This window comes from Ambystoma mexicanum, chromosome 2q (assembly GCF_040938575.1).
Source record: "Ambystoma mexicanum isolate Mex_15411 chromosome 2q, UKY_AmexF1_1, whole genome shotgun sequence".
In the NCBI taxonomy this organism is placed as follows: domain Eukaryota; kingdom Metazoa; phylum Chordata; class Amphibia; order Caudata; family Ambystomatidae; genus Ambystoma; species Ambystoma mexicanum.
The window spans coordinates 127885719-127899331 of record NC_090924.1 but is presented as its reverse complement, the minus strand read 5'-3'; the positions used below and the strand labels follow the sequence as shown (position 1 = coordinate 127899331).

Below are 13613 nucleotides of genomic sequence, written 5' to 3'. Positions count from 1 at the left end.
TTGAGAGCATATGCTATTTCCATGGGAACGCAAATAAGTTCATACTTTACATTTGTGTGTGACAAAAGGGGAAAAAAACTATTTTGTGTAAAATGCCAGCAGAGAGTGTTTCTGCCCGGTCTCGAACCGGGGACCTTTCGCGTGTGAGGCGAACGTGATAACCACTACACTACAGAAACAGCTGCTTGCTCACCTTTGTAGGGACTGGGAGAACAGGTGCAAAGGGCAGTGCAAGTGGACCTGCTTAAAGACTAATCAAATGCCTTGCGCCTGAAGCTCACACAATCCAGCCTAAAACATACGTCCTATCAAGCATGCGCACATATACAAGTATGCCAGCTGAGGGCCTATGCAGCGTACAGAGGGAAGGACATATTTCCACTTTGAGATCGGACGGCCAAAACTCACAAGCAAATCAAGGAATGTTACTGAGAGCTAACAGAGAACACAAAGTGCTTGTCGCAAGGACATGGCACGCAAAGAGGTTCAGGAAGTGAATTGTTCATCGACTACTGCTTACCGAGAAAACCAGAGAGTCTGTCCAATGAAAATAACATTGAAAAAACAAAAAAAAGGAGCTCAAGTTAACCACCTTGATTGGGCTCGTACGGGATTTGAACCCGGGACCTCTCGCACCCAAAGCGAGAATCATACCCCTAGACCAACGAGCCACAGTCCTTTGAGCATTTGACGGAATTGTCCTCAGCGTTTGCACCCCCCTTAGGATTCGAGGCCAAGAATGCCTATTCCTGAAGTTTGTTCCTGCCGCTGAAAGCCTTGTCGGTGTATGAGCCAAATGAATGCCCCAGTCGGCACGCTCTGACTGTCTTCACAGGTCTCCTCCTCATCCCGAAGGTTGGTGGCCCATTGACATCAGGGTGGAAGGTGCTTGCGATACACTGTTCCTTCCTTCCTTTATTCCTCTTATGCTGTTTATGTAATAAGAGGGGACGATACACAGAAGAGAGAAAGTGGCCCAACACACTAGACTAGCAGTCTTCTGATCAATCTGCAGCTGGCAAGGTGGGGGAGAGCCTTTATTTTGCACCTGCTGGGATCTGCATTGGCAGAAGCTCTGAGGGCTGGGCCTTTCCTTTTGCCTGTAAAAACAAAAAGCAGCCCTCCTCCCTCCAGCCCTGAGAGCATGGGCGTGACACTGGAAAAAGCAGCATCTCCCCTTTGGTAAAGATGACCATTGCACAGCTGCTCACTCAGAGCTCGATCGTGCTCGATCAGGCGAGATATATTTAGGTCACCAGCAAAGTCTGTTCTCTTTTCTTGCGTAGGGTGAGCATTCACAGAGCCCAGCTTCGTTGACAAGAGTGCAAAAGGTGTATACTAAAAGCTTTCTGCTTTACTTGAGCGCCATGGCCGTTATTATATTTTGGCTGCTCCAAGCAATCTCTGTCCAGCCGATGCAAATTTCCAGCTCAAATTTTCCCAGCACTCAAAAAGTCCCTCCTCCCGCCAGCTCTGCTTTCAGGAAGTTCAGCAGAAGCAGTCCAACTTCTGTTCCCACTTCAGAGGAAAAGCTTTCTCGGGCCAGAGAAAGCCAGGGAATCACTGTACCGGCAAGTGCATTTCTTACAACTGGTAATCCCTCAGAACACAGAAATGAAGAAGCTGTATATGAAAATGTATTATTTCTTTGGTACACTAACCTATGTAACTAATATGGACCATTTCAGAGGACGGAGCGGACCCAACTGTGATCCCAGAGACCCAAATACCCAGCAGTAGGGAAAATAAATCCTCTCTGTGCTCTGCAACATTACATACACAAAATGCAAGCGCGTGCATTTTTTTATTGGCCCCATATACAGAATACATGTGAGGATGCTTGCCTTCCCAGTGTATTTCTCAAGCTCTTGAGAGCATATGCTATTTCCATGGGAACGCAAATAAGTTCATACTTTACATTTGTGTGTGACAAAAGGGGAAAAAAACTATTTTGTGTAAAATGCCAGCAGAGAGTGTTTCTGCCCGGTCTCGAACCGGGGACCTTTATAACCACTACACTACAGAAACAGCTGCTTGCTCACCTTTGTAGGGACTGGGAGAACAGGTGCAAAGGGCAGTGCAAGTGGACCTGCTTAAAGACTAATCAAATGCCTTGCGCCTGAAGCTCACACAATCCAGCCTAAAACATACGTCCTATCAAGCATGCGCACATATACAAGTATGCCAGCTGAGGGCCTATGCAGCGTACAGAGGGAAGGACATATTTCCACTTTGAGATCGGACGGCCAAAACTCACAAGCAAATCAAGGAATGTTACTGAGAGCTAACAGAGAACACAAAGTGCTTGTCGCAAGGACATGGCACGCAAAGAGGTTCAGGAAGTGAATTGTTCATCGACTACTGCTTACCGAGAAAACCAGAGAGTCTGTCCAATGAAAATAACATTGAAAAAACAAAAAAAAGGAGCTCAAGTTAACCACCTTGATTGGGCTCGTACGGGACCTCTCGCACCCAAAGCGAGAATCATACCCCTAGACCAACGAGCCACGGTCCTTTGAGCATTTGACGGAATTGTCCTCAGCGTTTGCACCCCCCTTAGGATTCGAGGCCAAGAATGCCTATTCCTGAAGTTTGTTCCTGCCGCTGAAAGCCTTGTCGGTGTATGAGCCAAATGAATGCCCCAGTCGGCACGCTCTGACTGTCTTCACAGGTCTCCTCCTCATCCCGAAGGTTGGTGGCCCATTGACATCAGGGTGGAAGGTGCTTGCGATACACTGTTCCTTCCTTCCTTCCTTCCTTCCTTTATTCCTCTTATGCTGTTTATGTAATAAGAGGGGACGATACACAGAAGAGAGAAAGTGGCCCAACACACTAGACTAGCAGTCTTCTGATCAATCTGCAGCTGGCAAGGTGGGGGAGAGCCTTTATTTTGCACCTGCTGGGATCTGCATTGGCAGAGGCTCTGAGGGCTGGGCCTTTCCTTTTGCCTGTAAAAACAAAAAGCAGCCCTCCTCCCTCCAGCCCTGAGAGCATGGGCGTGACACTGGAAAAAGCAGCATCTCCCCTTTGGTAAAGATGACCATTGCACAGCTGCTCACTCAGAGCTCGATCGTGCTCGATCAGGCCAGATATATTTAGGTCACCAGCAAAGTCTGTTCTCTTTTCTTGCGTAGGGTGAGCATTCACAGAACCCAGCTTCGTTGACAAGAGTGCAAAAGGTGTATACTAAAAGCTTTCTGCTTTACTTGAGCGCCATGGCCGTTATTATATTTTGGCTGCTCCAAGCAATCTCTGTCCAGCCGATGCAAATTTCCAGCTCAAATTTTCCCAGCACTCAAAAAGTCCCTCCTCCCGCCAGCTCTGCTTTCAGGAAGTTCAGCAGAAGCAGTCCAACTTCTGTTCCCACTTCAGAGGAAAAGCTTTCTCGGGCCAGAGAAAGCCAGGGAATCACTGCACCGGCAAGTGCATTTCTTACAACTGGTAATCCCTCAGAACACAGAAATGAAGAAGCTGTATATGAAAATGTATTATTTCTTTGGTACACTAACCTATGTAACTAATATGGACCATTTCAGAGGACGGAGCGGACCCAACTGTGATCCCAGAGACTCAAATACCCAGCAGTAGGGAAAATAAATCCTCTCTGTGCTCTGCAACATTACATACACAAAATGCAAGCGCGTGCATTTTTTTATTGGCCCCATATACAGAATACATGTGAGGATGCTTGCCTTCCCAGTGTATTTCTCAAGCTCTTGAGAGCATATGCTATTTCCATGGGAACGCAAATAAGTTCATACTTTACATTTGTGTGTGACAAAAGGGGAAAAAAACTATTTTGTGTAAAATGCCAGCAGAGAGTGTTTCTGCCCGGTCTCGAACCGGGGACCTTTCGCGCGTGAGGCGAACGTGATAACCACTACACTACAGAAACAGCTGCTTACTCACCTTTGTAGGGACTGGGAGAACAGGTGCAAAGGGCAGTGCAAGTGGACCTGCTTAAAGACTAATCAAATGCCTTGCGCCTGAAGCTCACACAATCCAGCCTAAAACATACGTCCTATCAAGCATGCGCACATATACAAGTATGCCAGCTGAGGGCCTATGCAGCGTACAGAGGGAAGGACATATTTCCACTTTGAGATCGGACGGCCAAAACTCACAAGCAAATCAAGGAATGTTACTGAGAGCTAACAGAGAACACAAAGTGCTTGTCGCAAGGACATGGCACGCAAAGAGGTTCAGGAAGTGAATTGTTCATCGACTACTGCTTACCGAGAAAACCAGAGAGTCTGTCCAATGAAAATAACATTGAAAAAACAAAAAATAGGAGCTCAAGTTAACCACCTTGATTGGGACCTCTCGCACCCAAAGCGAGAATCATACCCCTAGACCAACGAGCCACGGTCCTTTGAGCATTTGACGGAATTGTCCTCAGCGTTTGCACCCCCCTTAGGATTCGAGGTAAAGAATGCCTATTCCTGAAGTTTGTTCCTGCCGCTGAAAGCCTTGTCGGTGTATGAGCCAAATGAATGCCCCAGTCGGCACGCTCTGACTGTCTTCACAGGTCTCCTCCTCATCCCGAAGGTTGGTGGCCCATTGACATCAGGGTGGAAGGTGCTTGCGATACACTGTTCCTTCCTTCCTTCCTTCCTTCCTTCCTTTATTCCTCTTATGCTGTTTATGTAATAAGAGGGGACGATACACAGAAGAGAGAAAGTGGCCCAACACACTAGACTAGCAGTCTTCTGATCAATCTGCAGCTGGCAAGGTGGGGGAGAGCCTTTATTTTGCACCTGCTGGGATCTGCATTGGCAGAAGCTCTGAGGGCTGGGCCTTTCCTTTTGCCTGTAAAAACAAAAAGCAGCCCTCCTCCCTCCAGCCCTGAGAGCATGGGCGTGACACTGGAAAAAGCAGCATCTCCCCTTTGGTAAAGATGACCATTGCACAGCTGCTCACTCAGAGCTCGATCGTGCTCGATCAGGCGAGATATATTTAGGTCACCAGCAAAGTCTGTTCTCTTTTCTTGCGTAGGGTGAGCATTCACAGAGCCCAGCTTCGTTGACAAGAGTGCAAAAGGTGTATACTAAAAGCTTTCTGCTTTACTTGAGCGCCATGGCCGTTATTATATTTTGGCTGCTCCAAGCAATCTCTGTCCAGCCGATGCAAATTTCCAGCTCAAATTTTCCCAGCACTCAAAAAGTCCCTCCTCCCGCCAGCTCTGCTTTCAGGAAGTTCAGCAGAAGCAGTCCAACTTCTGTTCCCACTTCAGAGGAAAAGCTTTCTCGGGCCAGAGAAAGCCAGGGAATCACTGTACCGGCAAGTGCATTTCTTACAACTGGTAATCCCTCAGAACACAGAAATGAAGAAGCTGTATATGAAAATGTATTATTTCTTTGGTACACTAACCTATGTAACTAATATGGACCATTTCAGAGGACGGAGCGGACCCAACTGTGATCCCAGAGACCCAAATACCCAGCAGTAGGGAAAATAAATCCTCTCTGTGCTCTGCAACATTACATACACAAAATGCAAGCGCGTGCATTTTTTTATTGGCCCCATATACAGAATACATGTGAGGATGCTTGCCTTCCCAGTGTATTTCTCAAGCTCTTGAGAGCATATGCTATTTCCATGGGAACGCAAATAAGTTCATACTTTACATTTGTGTGTGACAAAAGGGGAAAAAAACTATTTTGTGTAAAATGCCAGCAGAGAGTGTTTCTGCCCGGTCTCGAACCGGGGACCTTTCGCGTGTGAGGCGAACGTGATAACCACTACACTACAGAAACAGCTGCTTGCTCACCTTTGTAGGGACTGGGAGAACAGGTGCAAAGGGCAGTGCAAGTGGACCTGCTTAAAGACTAATCAAATGCCTTGCGCCTGAAGCTCACACAATCCAGCCTAAAACATACGTCCTATCAAGCATGCGCACATATACAAGTATGCCAGCTGAGGGCCTATGCAGCGTACAGAGGGAAGGACATATTTCCACTTTGAGATCGGACGGCCAAAACTCACAAGCAAATCAAGGAATGTTACTGAGAGCTAACAGAGAACACAAAGTGCTTGTCGCAAGGACATGGCACGCAAAGAGGTTCAGGAAGTGAATTGTTCATCGACTACTGCTTACCGAGAAAACCAGAGAGTCTGTCCAATGAAAATAACATTGAAAAAACAAAAAAAAGGAGCTCAAGTTAACCACCTTGATTGGGCTCGTACGGGATTTGAACCCGGGACCTCTCGCACCCAAAGCGAGAATCATACCCCTAGACCAACGAGCCACGGTCCTTTGAGCATTTGACGGAATTGTCCTCAGCGTTTGCACCCCCCTTAGGATTCGAGGCCAAGAATGCCTATTCCTGAAGTTTGTTCCTGCCGCTGAAAGCCTTGTCGGTGTATGAGCCAAATGAATGCCCCAGTCGGCACGCTCTGACTGTCTTCACAGGTCTCCTCCTCATCCCGAAGGTTGGTGGCCCATTGACATCAGGGTGGAAGGTGCTTGCGATACACTGTTCCTTCCTTCCTTTATTCCTCTTATGCTGTTTATGTAATAAGAGGGGACGATACACAGAAGAGAGAAAGTGGCCCAACACACTAGACTAGCAGTCTTCTGATCAATCTGCAGCTGGCAAGGTGGGGGAGAGCCTTTATTTTGCACCTGCTGGGATCTGCATTGGCAGAAGCTCTGAGGGCTGGGCCTTTCCTTTTGCCTGTAAAAACAAAAAGCAGCCCTCCTCCCTCCAGCCCTGAGAGCATGGGCGTGACACTGGAAAAAGCAGCATCTCCCCTTTGGTAAAGATGACCATTGCACAGCTGCTCACTCAGAGCTCGATCGTGCTCGATCAGGCGAGATATATTTAGGTCACCAGCAAAGTCTGTTCTCTTTTCTTGCGTAGGGTGAGCATTCAAAGAGCCCAGCTTCGTTGACAAGAGTGCAAAAGGTGTATACTAAAAGCTTTCTGCTTTACTTGAGCGCCATGGCCGTTATTATATTTTGGCTGCTCCAAGCAATCTCTGTCCAGCCGATGCAAATTTCCAGCTCAAATTTTCCCAGCACTCAAAAAGTCCCTCCTCCCGCCAGCTCTGCTTTCAGGAAGTTCAGCAGAAGCAGTCCAACTTCTGTTCCCACTTCAGAGGAAAAGCTTTCTCGGGCCAGAGAAAGCCAGGGAATCACTGTACCGGCAAGTGCATTTCTTACAACTGGTAATCCCTCAGAACACAGAAATGAAGAAGCTGTATATGAAAATGTATTATTTCTTTGGTACACTAACCTATGTAACTAATATGGACCATTTCAGAGGACGGAGCGGACCCAACTGTGATCCCAGAGACCCAAATACCCAGCAGTAGGGAAAATAAATCCTCTCTGTGCTCTGCAACATTACATACACAAAATGCAAGCGCGTGCATTTTTTTATTGGCCCCATATACAGAATACATGTGAGGATGCTTGCCTTCCCAGTGTATTTCTCAAGCTCTTGAGAGCATATGCTATTTCCATGAGAACGCAAATAAGTTCATACTTTACATTTGTGTGTGACAAAAGGGGAAAAAAACTATTTTGTGTAAAATGCCAGCAGAGAGTGTTTCTGCCCGGTCTCGAACCGGGGACCTTTCGCGTGTGAGGCGAACGTGATAACCACTACACTACAGAAACAGCTGCTTGCTCACCTTTGTAGGGACTGGGAGAACAGGTGCAAAGGGCAGTGCAAGTGGACCTGCTTAAAGACTAATCAAATGCCTTGCGCCTGAAGCTCACACAATCCAGCCTAAAACATACGTCCTATCAAGCATGCGCACATATACAAGTATGCCAGCTGAGGGCCTATGCAGCGTACAGAGGGAAGGACATATTTCCACTTTGAGATCGGACGGCCAAAACTCACAAGCAAATCAAGGAATGTTACTGAGAGCTAACAGAGAACACAAAGTGCTTGTCGCAAGGACATGGCACGCAAAGAGGTTCAGGAAGTGAATTGTTCATCGACTACTGCTTACCGAGAAAACCAGAGAGTCTGTCCAATGAAAATAACATTGAAAAAACAAAAAAAAGGAGCTCAAGTTAACCACCTTGATTGGGCTCGTCCGGGATTTGAACCCGTGACCTCTCGCACCCAAAGCGAGAATCATACCCCTAGACCAACGAGCCACGGTCCTTTGAGCATTTGACGGAATTGTCCTCAGCGTTTGCACCCCCCTTAGGATTCGAGGCCAAGAATGCCTATTCCTGAAGTTTGTTCCTGCCGCTGAAAGCCTTGTCGGTGTATGAGCCAAATGAATGCCCCAGTCGGCACGCTCTGACTGTCTTCACAGGTCTCCTCCTCATCCCGAAGGTTGGTGGCCCATTGACATCAGGGTGGAAGGTGCTTGCGATACACTGTTCCTTCCTTCCTTCCTTCCTTCCTTCCTTCCTTTATTCCTCTTATGCTGTTTATGTAATAAGAGGGGACGATACACAGAAGAGAGAAAGTGGCCCAACACACTAGACTAGCAGTCTTCTGATCAATCTGCAGCTGGCAAGGTGGGGGAGAGCCTTTATTTTGCACCTGCTGGGATCTGCATTGGCAGAAGCTCTGAGGGCTGGGCCTTTCCTTTTCCCTGTAAAAACAAAAAGCAGCCCTCCTCCCTCCAGCCCTGAGAGCATGGGCGTGACACTGGAAAAAGCAGCATCTCCCCTTTGGTAAAGATGACCATTGCACAGCTGCTCACTCAGAGCTCGATCGTGCTCGATCAGGCGAGATATATTTAGGTCACCAGCAAAGTCTGTTCTCTTTTCTTGCGTAGGGTGAGCATTCACAGAGCCCAGCTTCGTTGACAAGAGTGCAAAAGGTGTATACTAAAAGCTTTCTGCTTTACTTGAGCGCCATGGCCGTTATTATATTTTGGCTGCTCCAAGCAATCTCTGTCCAGCCGATGCAAATTTCCAGCTCAAATTTTCCCAGCACTCAAAAAGTCCCTCCTCCCGCCAGCTCTGCTTTCAGGAAGTTCAGCAGAAGCAGTCCAACTTCTGTTCCCACTTCAGAGGAAAAGCTTTCTCGGGCCAGAGAAAGCCAGGGAATCACTGTACCGGCAAGTGCATTTCTTACAACTGGTAATCCCTCAGAACACAGAAATGAAGAAGCTGTATATGAAAATGTATTATTTCTTTGGTACACTAACCTATGTAACTAATATGGACCATTTCAGAGGACGGAGCGGACCCAACTGTGATCCCAGAGACCCAAATACCCAGCAGTAGGGAAAATAAATCCTCTCTGTGCTCTGCAACATTACATACACAAAATGCAAGCGCGTGCATTTTTTTATTGGCCCCATATACAGAATACATGTGAGGATGCTTGCCTTCCCAGTGTATTTCTCAAGCTCTTGAGAGCATATGCTATTTCCATGGGAACGCAAATAAGTTCATACTTTACATTTGTGTGTGACAAAAGGGGAAAAAAACTATTTTGTGTAAAATGCCAGCAGAGAGTGTTTCTGCCCGGTCTCGAACCGGGGACCTTTCGCGTGTGAGGCGAACGTGATAACCACTACACTACAGAAACAGCTGCTTGCTCACCTTTGTAGGGACTGGGAGAACAGGTGCAAAGGGCAGTGCAAGTGGACCTGCTTAAAGACTAATCAAATGCTTTGCGCCTGAAGCTCACACAATCCAGCCTAAAACATACGTCCTATCAAGCATGCGCACATATACAAGTATGCCAGCTGAGGGCCTATGCAGCGTACAGAGGGAAGGACATATTTCCACTTTGAGATCGGACGGCCAAAACTCACAAGCAAATCAAGGAATGTTACTGAGAGCTAACAGAGAACACAAAGTGCTTGTCGCAAGGACATGGCACGCAAAGAGGTTCAGGAAGTGAATTGTTCATCGACTACTGCTTACCGAGAAAACCAGAGAGTCTGTCCAATGAAAATAACATTGAAAAAACAAAAAATAGGAGCTCAAGTTAACCACCTTGATTGGGACCTCTCGCACCCAAAGCGAGAATCATACCCCTAGACCAACGAGCCACAGTCCTTTGAGCATTTGACGGAATTGTCCTCAGCGTTTGCACCCCCCTTAGGATTCGAGGCCAAGAATGCCTATTCCTGAAGTTTGTTCCTGCCGCTGAAAGCCTTGTCGGTGTATGAGCCAAATGAATGCCCCAGTCGGCACGCTCTGACTGTCTTCACAGGTCTCCTCCTCATCCCGAAGGTTGGTGGCCCATTGACATCAGGGTGGAAGGTGCTTGCGATACACTGTTCCTTCCTTCCTTCCTTCCTTCCTTTATTCCTCTTATGCTGTTTATGTAATAAGAGGGGACGATACACAGAAGAGAGAAAGTGGCCCAACACACTAGACTAGCAGTCTTCTGATCAATCTGCAGCTGGCAAGGTGGGGGAGAGCCTTTATTTTGCACCTGCTGGGATCTGCATTGGCAGAAGCTCTGAGGGCTGGGCCTTTCCTTTTGCCTGTAAAAACAAAAAGCAGCCCTCCTCCCTCCAGCCCTGAGAGCATGGGCGTGACACTGGAAAAAGCAGCATCTCCCCTTTGGTAAAGATGACCATTGCACAGCTGCTCACTCAGAGCTCGATCGTGCTCGATCAGGCGAGATATATTTAGGTCACCAGCAAAGTCTGTTCTCTTTTCTTGCGTAGGGTGAGCATTCACAGAGCCCAGCTTCGTTGACAAGAGTGCAAAAGGTGTATACTAAAAGCTTTCTGCTTTACTTGAGCGCCATGACCGTTATTATATTTTGGCTGCTCCAAGCAATCTCTGTCCAGCCGATGCAAATTTCCAGCTCAAATTTTCCCAGCACTCAAAAAGTCCCTCCTCCCGCCAGCTCTGCTTTCAGGAAGTTCAGCAGAAGCAGTCCAACTTCTGTTCCCACTTCAGAGGAAAAGCTTTCTCGGGCCAGAGAAAGCCAGGGAATCACTGTACCGGCAAGTGCATTTCTTACAACTGGTAATCCCTCAGAACACAGAAATGAAGAAGCTGTATATGAAAATGTATTATTTCTTTGGTACACTAACCTATGTAACTAATATGGACCATTTCAGAGGACGGAGCGGACCCAACTGTGATCCCAGAGACCCAAATACCCAGCAGTAGGGAAAATAAATCCTCTCTGTGCTCTGCAACATTACATACACAAAATGCAAGCGCGTGCATTTTTTTATTGGCCCCATATACAGAATACATGTGAGGATGCTTGCCTTCCCAGTGTATTTCTCAAGCTCTTGAGAGCATATGCTATTTCCATGAGAACGCAAATAAGTTCATACTTTACATTTGTGTGTGACAAAAGGGGAAAAAAACTATTTTGTGTAAAATGCCAGCAGAGAGTGTTTCTGCCCGGTCTCGAACCGGGGACCTTTCGCGTGTGAGGCGAACGTGATAACCACTACACTACAGAAACAGCTGCTTGCTCACCTTTGTAGGGACTGGGAGAACAGGTGCAAAGGGCAGTGCAAGTGGACCTGCTTAAAGACTAATCAAATGCCTTGCGCCTGAAGCTCACACAATCCAGCCTAAAACATACGTCCTATCAAGCATGCGCACATATACAAGTATGCCAGCTGAGGGCCTATGCAGCGTACAGAGGGAAGGACATATTTCCACTTTGAGATCGGACGGCCAAAACTCACAAGCAAATCAAGGAATGTTACTGAGAGCTAACAGAGAACACAAAGTGCTTGTCGCAAGGACATGGCACGCAAAGAGGTTCAGGAAGTGAATTGTTCATCGACTACTGCTTACCGAGAAAACCAGAGAGTCTGTCCAATGAAAATAACATTGAAAAAACAAAAAAAAGGAGCTCAAGTTAACCACCTTGATTGGGCTCGTCCGGGATTTGAACCCGTGACCTCTCGCACCCAAAGCGAGAATCATACCCCTAGACCAACGAGCCACGGTCCTTTGAGCATTTGACGGAATTGTCCTCAGCGTTTGCACCCCCCTTAGGATTCGAGGCCAAGAATGCCTATTCCTGAAGTTTGTTCCTGCCGCTGAAAGCCTTGTCGGTGTATGAGCCAAATGAATGCCCCAGTCGGCACGCTCTGACTGTCTTCACAGGTCTCCTCCTCATCCCGAAGGTTGGTGGCCCATTGACATCAGGGTGGAAGGTGCTTGCGATACACTGTTCCTTCCTTCCTTCCTTCCTTCCTTCCTTTATTCCTCTTATGCTGTTTATGTAATAAGAGGGGACGATACACAGAAGAGAGAAAGTGGCCCAACACACTAGACTAGCAGTCTTCTGATCAATCTGCAGCTGGCAAGGTGGGGGAGAGCCTTTATTTTGCACCTGCTGGGATCTGCATTGGCAGAAGCTCTGAGGGCTGGGCCTTTCCTTTTCCCTGTAAAAACAAAAAGCAGCCCTCCTCCCTCCAGCCCTGAGAGCATGGGCGTGACACTGGAAAAAGCAGCATCTCCCCTTTGGTAAAGATGACCATTGCACAGCTGCTCACTCAGAGCTCGATCGTGCTCGATCAGGCGAGATATATTTAGGTCACCAGCAAAGTCTGTTCTCTTTTCTTGCGTAGGGTGAGCATTCACAGAGCCCAGCTTCGTTGACAAGAGTGCAAAAGGTGTATACTAAAAGCTTTCTGCTTTACTTGAGCGCCATGGCCGTTATTATATTTTGGCTGCTCCAAGCAATCTCTGTCCAGCCGATGCAAATTTCCAGCTCAAATTTTCCCAGCACTCAAAAAGTCCCTCCTCCCGCCAGCTCTGCTTTCAGGAAGTTCAGCAGAAGCAGTCCAACTTCTGTTCCCACTTCAGAGGAAAAGCTTTCTCGGGCCAGAGAAAGCCAGGGAATCACTGTACCGGCAAGTGCATTTCTTACAACTGGTAATCCCTCAGAACACAGAAATGAAGAAGCTGTATATGAAAATGTATTATTTCTTTGGTACACTAACCTATGTAACTAATATGGACCATTTCAGAGGACGGAGCGGACCCAACTGTGATCCCAGAGACCCAAATACCCAGCAGTAGGGAAAATAAATCCTCTCTGTGCTCTGCAACATTACATACACAAAATGCAAGCGCGTGCATTTTTTTATTGGCCCCATATACAGAATACATGTGAGGATGCTTGCCTTCCCAGTGTATTTCTCAAGCTCTTGAGAGCATATGCTATTTCCATGGGAACGCAAATAAGTTCATACTTTACATTTGTGTGTGACAAAAGGGGAAAAAAACTATTTTGTGTAAAATGCCAGCAGAGAGTGTTTCTGCCCGGTCTCGAACCGGGGACCTTTCGCGTGTGAGGCGAACGTGATAACCACTACACTACAGAAACAGCTGCTTGCTCACCTTTGTAGGGACTGGGAGAACAGGTGCAAAGGGCAGTGCAAGTGGACCTGCTTAAAGACTAATCAAATGCTTTGCGCCTGAAGCTCACACAATCCAGCCTAAAACATACGTCCTATCAAGCATGCGCACATATACAAGTATGCCAGCTGAGGGCCTATGCAGCGTACAGAGGGAAGGACATATTTCCACTTTGAGATCGGACGGCCAAAACTCACAAGCAAATCAAGGAATGTTACTGAGAGCTAACAGAGAACACAAAGTGCTTGTCGCAAGGACATGGCACGCAAAGAGGTTCAGGAAGTGAATTGTTCATCGACTACTGCTTACCGAGAAAACCAGAGAGTCT

At 47.2% G+C, this 13613-nt stretch overlaps 11 non-coding genes across 11 annotated transcripts; all 11 read right to left on the bottom strand.

Moving 5' to 3' along the window:
* Nucleotides 1–106: 106 nt before the first annotated feature.
* TRNAV-CAC (transfer RNA valine (anticodon CAC)) lies at nucleotides 107–179 on the bottom strand. Its single transcript has one exon. It is a non-coding gene; the product is annotated as a tRNA-Val (tRNA).
* Nucleotides 180–599: 420 nt separating this feature from the next.
* Nucleotides 600–671, bottom strand: TRNAP-UGG (transfer RNA proline (anticodon UGG)). Its single transcript has one exon. It is a non-coding gene; the product is annotated as a tRNA-Pro (tRNA).
* A 3151-nt stretch (nucleotides 672–3822) lies between these two features.
* TRNAV-CAC (transfer RNA valine (anticodon CAC)) lies at nucleotides 3823–3895 on the bottom strand. The gene has a single exon. It is a non-coding gene; the product is annotated as a tRNA-Val (tRNA).
* A 1788-nt stretch (nucleotides 3896–5683) lies between these two features.
* TRNAV-CAC (transfer RNA valine (anticodon CAC)) lies at nucleotides 5684–5756 on the bottom strand. Its single transcript has one exon. It is a non-coding gene; the product is annotated as a tRNA-Val (tRNA).
* A 420-nt stretch (nucleotides 5757–6176) lies between these two features.
* Nucleotides 6177–6248, bottom strand: TRNAP-UGG (transfer RNA proline (anticodon UGG)). The gene has a single exon. It is a non-coding gene; the product is annotated as a tRNA-Pro (tRNA).
* A 1303-nt stretch (nucleotides 6249–7551) lies between these two features.
* On the bottom strand, nucleotides 7552–7624 carry TRNAV-CAC (transfer RNA valine (anticodon CAC)). Its single transcript has one exon. It is a non-coding gene; the product is annotated as a tRNA-Val (tRNA).
* A 420-nt stretch (nucleotides 7625–8044) lies between these two features.
* TRNAP-UGG (transfer RNA proline (anticodon UGG)) lies at nucleotides 8045–8116 on the bottom strand. Its single transcript has one exon. It is a non-coding gene; the product is annotated as a tRNA-Pro (tRNA).
* A 1323-nt stretch (nucleotides 8117–9439) lies between these two features.
* On the bottom strand, nucleotides 9440–9512 carry TRNAV-CAC (transfer RNA valine (anticodon CAC)). The gene has a single exon. It is a non-coding gene; the product is annotated as a tRNA-Val (tRNA).
* A 1784-nt stretch (nucleotides 9513–11296) lies between these two features.
* Nucleotides 11297–11369, bottom strand: TRNAV-CAC (transfer RNA valine (anticodon CAC)). Its single transcript has one exon. It is a non-coding gene; the product is annotated as a tRNA-Val (tRNA).
* A 420-nt stretch (nucleotides 11370–11789) lies between these two features.
* On the bottom strand, nucleotides 11790–11861 carry TRNAP-UGG (transfer RNA proline (anticodon UGG)). The gene has a single exon. It is a non-coding gene; the product is annotated as a tRNA-Pro (tRNA).
* A 1319-nt stretch (nucleotides 11862–13180) lies between these two features.
* On the bottom strand, nucleotides 13181–13253 carry TRNAV-CAC (transfer RNA valine (anticodon CAC)). The gene has a single exon. It is a non-coding gene; the product is annotated as a tRNA-Val (tRNA).
* Between the last annotated feature and the right edge of the window lie 360 nt (nucleotides 13254–13613).